This window comes from Macadamia integrifolia, chromosome 5, assembly GCF_013358625.1.
Source record: "Macadamia integrifolia cultivar HAES 741 chromosome 5, SCU_Mint_v3, whole genome shotgun sequence".
NCBI lineage: Eukaryota > Viridiplantae > Streptophyta > Magnoliopsida > Proteales > Proteaceae > Macadamia > Macadamia integrifolia.
In genome coordinates this window covers 14,685,124-14,696,290 of record NC_056561.1, presented here as the reverse complement: position 1 = coordinate 14,696,290, position 11,167 = coordinate 14,685,124, and the positions used below count along the sequence as shown (strand labels likewise).

Here is an 11,167-nt window from a genome sequence, read left to right as displayed (position 1 = left end):
CCCCCCCCCCCAAAAAAAAAAAATGTTTTATTATATATACAACTCATAGGGTCTATAGAATCCACGAGTTGATTAACACAAGTATGTTGTTGTCGCTGCTCTTCTCCTCTGAAGATTTTGTCTTGTGTTCGATCAAGGCTGATGGGACTGGTGTTTGATTTGGTCGACTCTCAGCTGTGAGAAGCCCGAGTGGTTCTTCGTGTTTGTGTTCTTCTTCTATTGTTCTACATCCATTGAAGGTCTTCATTATCACTCCAATCAGACAAAGGTATCAGTTTTCTGCTTTTAATCTGTTTGTTTCCTATTTCTGTTCTGGTTTTTTCAGATTTTGCTTCCCAGTCCATCAACCTCTAGGACAATCCAACCATCAGAATCACACCAAATTCTGGTCAAACATTGCTTCCCCCTAGCCTGAGACTCGATCGAAATATTGGCCTGATCAGAAATCAGATTGGCTGGAATCAAGAATCTCCCTCACCTACTCAATTATGATTTCCTACCCTGTTTTGATCTCAGAACTGAGATCGATAGTTAGGACTTGTGTGGATGTTTATCTACTGATCTAAGACCTGTTTTCTTCTACTGTGTCAGTCTTATTTCAACATATAATCAACCCCAATCCCATGTGTGTTAAACCAGTTTCCTTTAACCCTATTTTATGTCTCAGTTTGCTGTTGTCCTACCTTGATCTGTTTTCTCAGTTACTGATTGAGTTGATATCATTATTCCGACTAGAAGTTGCTTTCCTTTCAGTTTCCTTTAATCAGTCCGAATTTCTGTTTTGTTAATCTGATTTTTCTTCTTTGCTTTAATTTGGGTTTTCTCTGGTTAAAGACCTTGCATATTGGGGGCTATATTGGTCATTCATTGTGGGGACTTCCTTTCTTATTTCTTTAATTGTTCCTGTTATGCCATAGCCTATTATGAGTGTAAGGGGCATTAGGGCCCTCCCTATGATTTGATGATTAATGAAGCTTTGGTTTACATTCCATTTTACTGTGTGATGCGGCAGAGTGAGGTGAGATACATTAGGTTAGCGAGAGTGACCAAAGCCATAGGTTAAAGGCTTTGGCCATACCCCTCCCCCCCCTTCTTCCCCTTTTCTTTTCTTCATAGTTCCTATTTTACTGAACCTGAAACAAGCTTCACTTTAAGATACCGAGGACATCTTTGTTTTCTGTTATTTCTGCTGCCAATCCATAGAAGACTGCTCCATCAATTCTCAAAGAAGGCTGGTATTGGAGACTCAAAATCAACCCCCGCAGCAGCCTTGTTTGGAGTTCTACTGCAGCAACATTCAAGTTCCTGCACCTCAATATCTATCCATCAACTTTGAGAGGGTGTTACCCTACTCATAATCTTCCTTCAATAGTACTTTCAAGCCCATATATTGGCTGGTTAAACCTTTGGCTGTAATTTCTATTTTTCTCCCTAAAGTTACTAATTCTGTTCTTAATCCCTTACTCCCTATCTGACAATCATCTATGGATGATCTTTTGAAGTGTTCAAGAGGCCCTACCATCCTACCTTCGACAGTAGTTTGAGCATCTGAGGTAGCCATCTGTTGATCCGATTGGTTGATCTATGGTTGCTATTTTGGGGGGTTCTGTAATTTCTATTCTGGCCATCAGTTGTAACTGTGATTTTAACGGATCCTTATTGTCAACCTTACCTACTGTCAATGTAAATTTGAAGGTTTTCTGACCTAAGGTTCAAAGATTTCCAATCACTTACTAATTCTGGCAGCAATTGGCCATACTCATTACTCAGTAACTCCACTGTGGGCACCAATCAAACCCTCAGATTGTGTTTATATCCTGTGGCCTTGTTACCAATGTCTATCCCTACTGTTGACCCAGTTGCTAACCCTATCATACCCTCATTACATGGAGTCTACTGACCTAATTACAAACCATATTTAGATAGGGCCTCTTATGAACTATAATGAATGGACCATTATTAAATAAATCAGTATTCAATCTCAACTGAATGATTACCTTCACAGCTATCAGTACATGATTCAGTAACTTAGTAATAAAGTCCCCAATCAGCATATATATATATATATATAGAGAGAGAGAGAGAGAGAGAGAATTTCAATCGAGTTCGGTCAATGTCAATCTCATTAGTTTGGAAGATCAATCAAGGAATGTTAACTCTTCTCTGCAACATTCACCAGAAGTCACGTAATACTGATTTTAACTTTCAAAAAATTCCAAAATGTAAACTATCCTGCATGTACAACCCAGTGATCAATAGATGACGATCAGAACTCCCAATCCAGGTCAGACTGGGTCAACCAATCATTGCTTAATCCTTAGCTGTCGCTCACTTGGATCATCTAATCCCAGCTAAAGTTAACTTTGATCAGTGTTGGCCCACCCCAATCTGGATACTTTGATCAGTAAATCCTGGGTACAGCCACCAACTCTGACACAGAAAATCTCAGAATTTGATAAATGTACTCCTCTTATTCATAATTATGCTAGTCAGATGTCCTGAATCAAGATGAACCCACAGGAACCTCATCCTAGAAGATCATTCATAACACCAAATAGGCTTATCTGCATGACACCCGGCAGAATCAAATTGTAATGCCAAAACAAAGTTAAAACCAGGAAGGACCATACAATGTTCAATTTTAATCAGAATCTAATACTAAGAAAGACAGATAACTAACCTATGAGAACATTGGACGAAGGATAATCACAATTTACTTAGTTCTGTAACATTGAACCAAATTGGAATAAAGTTCAAAGCCAATTGTCCAATATATAAGCACCAACTGTGCTAGAATGGTCTGGCATTGCAGTTATTCCTGCCAAATGGAAGGATGAATTGACCATTCTGACATTTGATAGATGGGGGATTCTCTGGAGAGACCACATGTTAGATTTTGTGTCCATGTTAACTGAGCCTACCACATACTGGCTTCTCCCCTTGTTGCTTCATTCAAATGGATTTGTCACTTCAAATGAATTCAATTGAAATAAACTCACATATGACAAATTTGTACTGGACTAAAAATTAACCAATGATCAGATGATAATATGGAAAACATTTTCAATTAGTTTGAACAAATTATCCAAACTGCCACATAACAAATAATAGCCAACAAGCTAAAATGTCATCTGGTATTATCAAATCTGGATAAATCCCCCCATATAAACATTATTTCTTCAGATACATATATTATTTAAGACAGTTAAGATGTCAGTGACAACTCTTCACAAAAAATTGGACTCATGAAATTACCAAGAGCGTACCAAATGATGAGTTGTCTAGAGAAAACAGCAACTTATTCAGATAGAGATGATGAACAATTAGCACTAGCAATCTCCTAAACAAGGTAAAAGTGAAATAAGGGAAAAAATTATGCATTTATTCAAACTCAGAAATTCCTAGATTATGATACAATATTTCCAAGGATGGAAAGTGCAATTGATTATTGAACTAGGATAGAATGCCATAATATTGCCAGTGGATCATTTGTATGGGGTATTTGATTGCGGCCTTAAGAGATGATCTACGGAATCACAAGAAGATCTTGACTTTTGATCACTCAAACCATTAAACACCTCTCGTATGTTTGTAGCTGCCTGACTTAGCTGTTCGCCAATTTCATATTCCCCACCTTTAAGCATAAGCTCGGCCCTTGTTTCAAGCAGGGTTGCTTTCAAGAGAGCTATTTCTCGATAGAGATATGGGTATGTGCTTCTCCAACAAGAAGGGTTCTCCTGTCCTTTATCCAATTGCGAAATAAAAGATTCCTCCACAACTTCCAAAGCCTCTGTACATTTGCGTAAGAGCTCCAAAGCTGCATTGCACCGTGAGTAATTGTTGAATGTGTATTTAGCTAGAGGAAGAGCTAACTGCTCAATGAAGGATACCAACTCAGGGACCTTGGGCTTGATAATGGCTGGATCTGTCCCAAATTTGAATAATATGAAGCTTGCAGCCCATATATGTTCAGTATGCTCAGTATGAAATCTCATTGAATTAACTGCAGAAAACATAGCATGAGCAGTGCCAATACCATCTCTCTTGCAAGCATAGATCTTGATGATCTTGTGAAAGTGAATCAACCCATGCTTGGTGGTACTTCTTGCAAACCCAGTTCTCACCAACATATTCGATGATTCCATCACCGACCTCTTAGTCTTCGACATGATGAATTTAAAATTAAAGAAATTCAAGCACTTCTCGCGCAGATTGCACCCAGGTTGCTCTTTCAAGAGTTCGGATGACGCTAAAGCCAATAGTGATAATGGGACTGGTAAAGGAGCAAACCAACCACTTGCTAAGGCCATTCTCAAAGCCACCTTGTCAACACGGTTAAGAAGTAAGAAACAAACATCCAAAAGCCGCATGAGGAAGGGATAGCACCTCAACAATTGATCTTCTCCACTAGTAAATGCAAGATCTTTGAAAGGCATTGTATTAATTGCTTCAAGGAGTCCATGGGGGTCAATTCGAAGTTCCGAAAGGATTCCCCCTACTAGGGCTAGGCCAAAGGTATGTCTACCCAATTTTTCTCCAATGCCTCGAAGAGCATCAACATCTTCCATCGAGAAACTTTTCAACCTTCCCTTCATCAAGGATACTGCCTCCATGCCAGATAAGTAAGAGAGCCTCAAAGGCTTTAGGTTCAATATCATAGGAAGGCAAGTGGATATAATAACATGACTTTCTCTACCAAAACATGGGAGAAGTTCCATCACATTCTTTGCATCCCACCAGTCTTTCTCATCCTCCAAGTTGTCTATCAAAATCAAAAAGGGAATGTCCCGCATGAGTTCTTTCCTCACCCTACGAATGGCTTCTTCCTCCAGCTCCTCAAAGCTTCTAGGTCTATTTCTCTCAAGACAAAGCTGTTTCTCAATGCTTAAATCAACTTCAAAAAGACGGAACAAATTCAAGTAGTTCTGTCGAATATATTTAGCCTCCCCACCCACCCACAAAACCATCCTATATCTTTGAGAGAATCTATAAGCAAATTCCAGCAAAAGCTCAGTCTTGCCAATGCCCCTTTCACCAGATACACAAGCAACACCAGTTCCATGTGTTAACTCTGCATATTTCTCCCTCCTAGTTCGTCTTCCCACACCTTTTCCTCTTTGGATCTGAAAAAGTATTTCTGGACATCCATGATGTTCCATTTCAATCTCCTTTTCAGATTCCTTCCACAGCATAGGTTCTTTCCCCTTACCTCTCTCCTGTTGCTGATTTTCTACCCTTGGCTCTGCGTTTCCCTCACTCCTACTCCTACCTTCTACCGAATGCTTTCCTTCAGGAGTTGTTTTGATCTCAAAGCGGCCACTTTCTCCATCCCCTTTCACATCACCAAACAATATTAGTTCGAGCTCAAGAAGCTCTTTCTTCCTCCCAACAAAAAACTCATTCCGAGGGAATAGGAACTCCTCTTTTTCGACCCTCTCCTTCCATTTTTCCACCCTATCTATCACACTATTCCTCCCCAACCTAGTCCCTAGAAGAAGGATGGCCTCAGAGATACAATCCCTCAAATTACCAGAGTGGGCTTCCAATCCATTCATATGCAAGAGCCCATTGACAGCTTCTCTCCATTCCTTCTCTGCACCACCATAAAATTTCCAAAGCTCCCCGCCATGTTTTTCCCACACCTCCCCCTGTTTCTCAATAATATCACTCACCAAGCAGTCATCAGGTCCCAAGCCAAAGAAAATGGGAACCAAATTCTTCTTGCCCAAGAAAATCTTAAACTCATAGATGCTATATGGGTTTGAAAATGATTTCTTTGTAACAAGAACCACTCCAAAAGTCGCAGCATTCATTGCACTCTCAACACTATCGTGCTCCACCACATCCTTACAATTGCTTCTATCAGCGGCAAAGCAAGATATCCCCAGAAATTCTAGCTCTGCACGGAGCCACTTCACAAATCTGAGCAAAGCTGGCTTGCATCCTGTGAATCCAATAAAAACATCACAGCTTCGCAACCTTGCCGAGGATGGAAGCAGAGCTGAGGATTCCGTATAAGATATCCCAATACTATTACCAGACCTGTAATTCAACTCATTTTCCACATTCCTACTAAAGCCGAACGAATATCTCTCAGAGATTTCGGCTACAGATATGGTGCCATCAGTGATTCTAATACCCAAATTCTGTTTTCTAGAATCATCCAAACCCAATTGAGAAAACATATCAGGAAGATTACTAGAAGATTCAGTATTCCCGATTACCAGACTGGAAGATTCAACAGAAACTGGAGAAGGGTTTTTTGAATCTGACCTACATGAGTCTGAATCACCAGAAGAAACAACAGCAGCCGAAGAACTAGCCATAGCTCCAACCGTGGAAACCTCCATGCCTCAATAGCAGTAGACAATCAAAATACGGTTTTTATCACAAGAAACCGTATTCATCAAAATCAGAGAACCAGACACATTCATTCTCTTCCAGATTCACAGTAAAATCCATGGAAAATCTAGGGAGGAATTCCAGAACCTTAAACTTTCCATATTAGGATCTCATTAATGGAAGGAAATCAAGGAATGAAAGCTGTGAAGCGTCAATCCGGGGGACGCCCACTGTCGATTGAGTATTTACAGTGGCAATTGGTAATATATTCAAATTTCATAGCCATTTTCTATAATTCAAAAAATGGAAAGAGGTTTCCTGACATTTTAAGAAAACCCATTACAAATCTTTGTAACAGAAGAACAGGGGAAGCGAAAATACCTTAGGTTGAGAGATTGACTCTCAGGTTCGTTCACCGCACGCCCTCTGGCCACTTGAGGAGGGGAGGGAGGAGGGATATCCTACCCTTGGATTGCGCGGTCTAAGGGAAACGGACAAAGGAGGAAGAGGGAGAGGAGGAGGAGGAAAGAAATGGTAAGAAAAAGGAAAATAAAAGGGAAAATGATTTCAGGTGAGTCGGTTACCAAGGGAGGAGGGATAAATTGGGCATTTTAAAATAACAGGGTAGAAAGTGATGTAATATTAAAAATAAAATAAAATTAAAAATTAAAAATTAAAATTATATATTTACTCACTTTTGGATTTTCTTATACAAAATTATTCAATTAATAAAAATACCCAAAATTAGGTTTGGGTTTACAAAATTATCCACTTAAAGTTTCAGTTAAAAAAATACTTGATTGTATGTGAAAGATGAAAGAGAATCACTATTTTGGGAAGTTTCAATTAATAAAGATGATTGTATGTGGAAGATAAAGAAGAATCACTATTTGTTAACTGAAAACTTTGAATACATAGTTTTGTAAACCTAAACCTGAGATATTTATTTTAACTGAAACTTTAACTAAGTAAAGTATAAGAATACACAAAAGTGGACAATCGTGTAATTTTCTTGAGATTATTTTAAATATAAGAAAATATCGGAAGAAAACAAAAATTAAGATAGGAAAATTCTAATCTTTTGTCATACAATAGACCTATAGGTGGCAGTTGGCATTTTGTTTAAGGGAGCCTTAGGAGGCTAGCCATGAACTTTTTTCTTTTCTTTTCTTTACCTTTGGTCGTGACAGAGTGAAGATATTTTTGGGTCAATCTTTAAAGTAGGATTATGTTTCTCTTTTTTATTTTTATTTTTTTTGGAGATGAGTTTACGGTGTAGAGATTCCCTAGCAATCTTAATTTTCATTAGAAGAAACTCTAGGGCAAAGACAAACACCCCATCGATGGTGTGAGATAGAGTTGGATGGTTAATCGCAATAGAGAGGATTCAGGCGGCTCCTTACAATAGGGTGAAATTGATGATGTTCAATCTCTTCACCATTTATGAAAATCTCTCTCTCAAAAAAAAAAAAAATCTTAAAATAATAATTCTAGAATATATCTCGCATCCAATTTTGCCACATACAAAGGTGGTGCTATAATTTTGAAATTTCGACCATATGAATATCTAAGTAAATGGTGTAAATTGACTGTGTATACTTCAGAGCCGAGCTCATATATACATCCTCATGTAACACATTCCTTAAGTTGAAAATCATATCTGTTATTTACCCAAAAAAAAAAATCATATATGTTTCTAGTTTCTACTAAAAAATGCTTCTTCTTTTTCAATCAGAACCACCTTTTTGTGCACTTATGATCTGACACAGACCAAATATGGCAAAGGAAAAGTTATGGTTCATAATAATTATTGAAGCAAATGAAACTTACAAGAAGGGTTCTACTTTGTCATATCTACAAGGCTAATTTTCAGCTTTGCACTAAAAAGAGTGGTTGGGTACTCCAACAGCCATATCTTTTAGCCATTCTTCGTCCTATATATATTTGAAGAGAATGTTAGGAGGATATAGCAAGGACCTTTTAGCACTTAATTTGAAATCAAATCTCCAAGTTTTTTAGCTTTTATCTAAAGAATCATTGTATTCATGGTTTAGTTCTTTTCATTAGACAAGTGGTAGGAGATTGGGTGTCTCAGATTTCATATAATCACAAGGGTGATTTGTGAGTCGACATTCTCTATAGCGAGCAATGAGGTGTTATAAGCATTGGACGGCTGAAAACATTTGGGCACGTGCCCCAAATGGTTCTCAACCATCTGATGCTCACTGTACTGATGCAGTGGTTCCAGACGATTTTCACACATGATTTGTAAAGTATGATTACTATTGTTAAGAAAATAACCAAAATGCTTAATTAGCCAATGATCAAAACTAATTTGTGAAAAAGTTTGACCATTACCATTGGAAAGTGAGGAAAATAGTGAAAGTCCAAGAGAGTGCTCTTGGTCATGGATATATTAAAGTTTGCCAAGCCACTCTAAATCCCTTCTCAAGAATTTTCCAAAGGGGAATATCGATTGGATAGAATTAAGATTTAAAATACCCAACTCATCTCCTCTTGGATCTTTTGATGCAAGGGCCATCTGGCTTGTCTTCTTTTAACCTTTTGCCAGTTGGTCACAATTTTCAAATGATCAACCACACTTTTTGTCAAGTCACAAATGATTTTCAACCTTATCTCCTATGATAAAAATCTGATGTAGCCTGAGAATCCATTTACAATTGAACCTGAAACACCTCAAAAAAGGAAAAAAAGAAATCCCAAGATAATAGCATCGTAAGTCTTCTGCACGTTAAGCTTGATATCCAGTCCTCCACCATTAGTAGAAGTATGCATCAAATTTGCAAGCTCCGAGGCCATATTTATATTTGAGGAAATTAACAAAGAAAAGACTCACGCCATAATTTTTTGAGAACATTTTACAATAAAAATAAATTCCCCATATAATGCAAGCCAAACCTAAGGGATAAAGCACCCTCAACCTTAGGGATCAGAGCAATAAAATTATTATTAGCTCTATTGGACAACACCCCGAAGGAGAAAAAGCTTTTAACCACCTAACATAAATCTTCCTCTAGAATTTTCCAATATTTTTGAAGTCATTGGCATTCATCAATTTCTAAATAATTGTGACTAGATGAATTTTGTGAGTTGTAATTACCAACTTCTTCGTTGCACTTAAAAAAAATCCTTGCTTGATAATTCTTGTTTTCCTTTTCTTTTTTCTTTTTCTTTTTCTTTTTCTTTTTCTTTTTTTTTTTTTTTTTTCTTTTTTTTTTTCTTTTTTTTTGATACTTCTTGTTTATTACATGCTTAATGCTTGTTTCTCCAATATATAAAGTATATTATGAGCTCCAAACCTCTTCACATAACAAATATGTCAATATTCTCAAAACCATCGTGATCATCTTTCTTTTAGGTAATCACCAAGGCGTCTAGTTGTTAGACAGGCACCTAGAGCTGTCTAGGTTTGACATCATCAAATCCAAGTTGAAATATTTGGGTGAATTAAAATTTTCCCAACAAGCCGGAGAGGGATGCTATTTAAGATAGAGCCACATCAATTTGATTTCTTTGATTAAAAAAAAAAATTTTGATTTCTTTCTTTTAAGGGCAAAAGTGGCTCTAATAGTGTTGATTTCATCATTATTTAACAATAATAGCCTACAATCAAGGATCAAAACCAGATTTTTGCAAGAATATTTATTTATCAAAATTTCGACTTCTTTGCTTAAATGTTGATTTTTTTATTTTTTTTGTCTTTTTTTCTTTTTTTCTTTTTTCTTCTTCCTCTTTCCAATGGATCTTCCGTAAAAAAATAACCTGAATGGTTGAATCAAACTAAGGAAGTGTTTTTTGTGGGTGCAATAATGTTTGCATCTAAACCAATATAGCTTTCCCAAAACTAAAAATGATATCCTTTTTTAGTATTAGTAACATGTAAGAAACTTTACCCTTATACATTATCAATTGAATGCAATAGTCTTGTCGTATTTCTTTCTTCTTTTACACGTGATATATTACTTATGGGTTAGGGATTGCTACATTACTTATGGGCAAGGGATCACTACCTAGTACTAGCAGTGTGACCACTACACCAGCGCGGGGAACAACTAAAGGGAGATACAAACATCCAACTAGGGGGCAAAGTTGTCTTTTCACCACCCCTTGCTTCTAGTGTTAGGGGCGCATACCCAAGTAACGTTCTTTTATATTCATTATTTATTTATATTGTATCCTATAACATTTTTTTTCCTCCTTTTCCATGTATATTTTTAACGTATCATATATGTATATGATACATCTCTTAAAATCACTCTTCGAATATAATATCCAATACCAATACTTAAAACCTTGGGCACAGGAGAAGATGCAACACAATATGTCAATAGGGGCCAAATGTTAAAGAGGAAAGACAATATCAAGAAGAGAGAGAATGTGAGAGGCATACAACAATGCGCACAATCTTTTTTAAATACAGCATAAACATTAGACTTTCCACATAAACATTAGAATTTTGAAAAACTTGGCTCACTTTTTCACAAAAAAGAATAAATGTCATTCCTTAACAATTAGAGGGTGACATGACTAGGAGAGGAATAGATGAATAAAAGTGTTTGGGGTGCTAAGAAGCCAAACACTTCCGGCCAAGAAAAACACTTCCAAGCTTAAACCTAACAGATCTTATAGCGAGAAAACCCGTAACCATTAGCAGGCATTATAAGAATGAACGAAATGATTCAAATGGGAAACCAGAGCAAGGTTTCCAAAAACAAAATCAGGAAACAAGCTCTGAATCGATCAGAATTGGCTAAAATCGAATGGAAACAGAGTAGAAACGGCAGAAATCATCAAAATCGGCTGG

At 37.1% G+C, this 11,167-nt stretch overlaps 1 long non-coding RNA gene across 1 annotated transcript in view; it reads right to left on the bottom strand.

Annotated features, from left to right (window-relative positions):
• Positions 1-6,897, bottom strand: part of LOC122078149 — a 12,797-nt gene extending 5,900 nt beyond the window's left edge. The window contains exon 1 of the long non-coding RNA XR_006139980.1: positions 6,724-6,897. This is a non-coding gene — a long non-coding RNA (uncharacterized LOC122078149). The remainder of the gene's footprint in view (positions 1-6,723) is intronic.
• Positions 6,898-11,167: the final 4,270 nt, after the last annotated feature.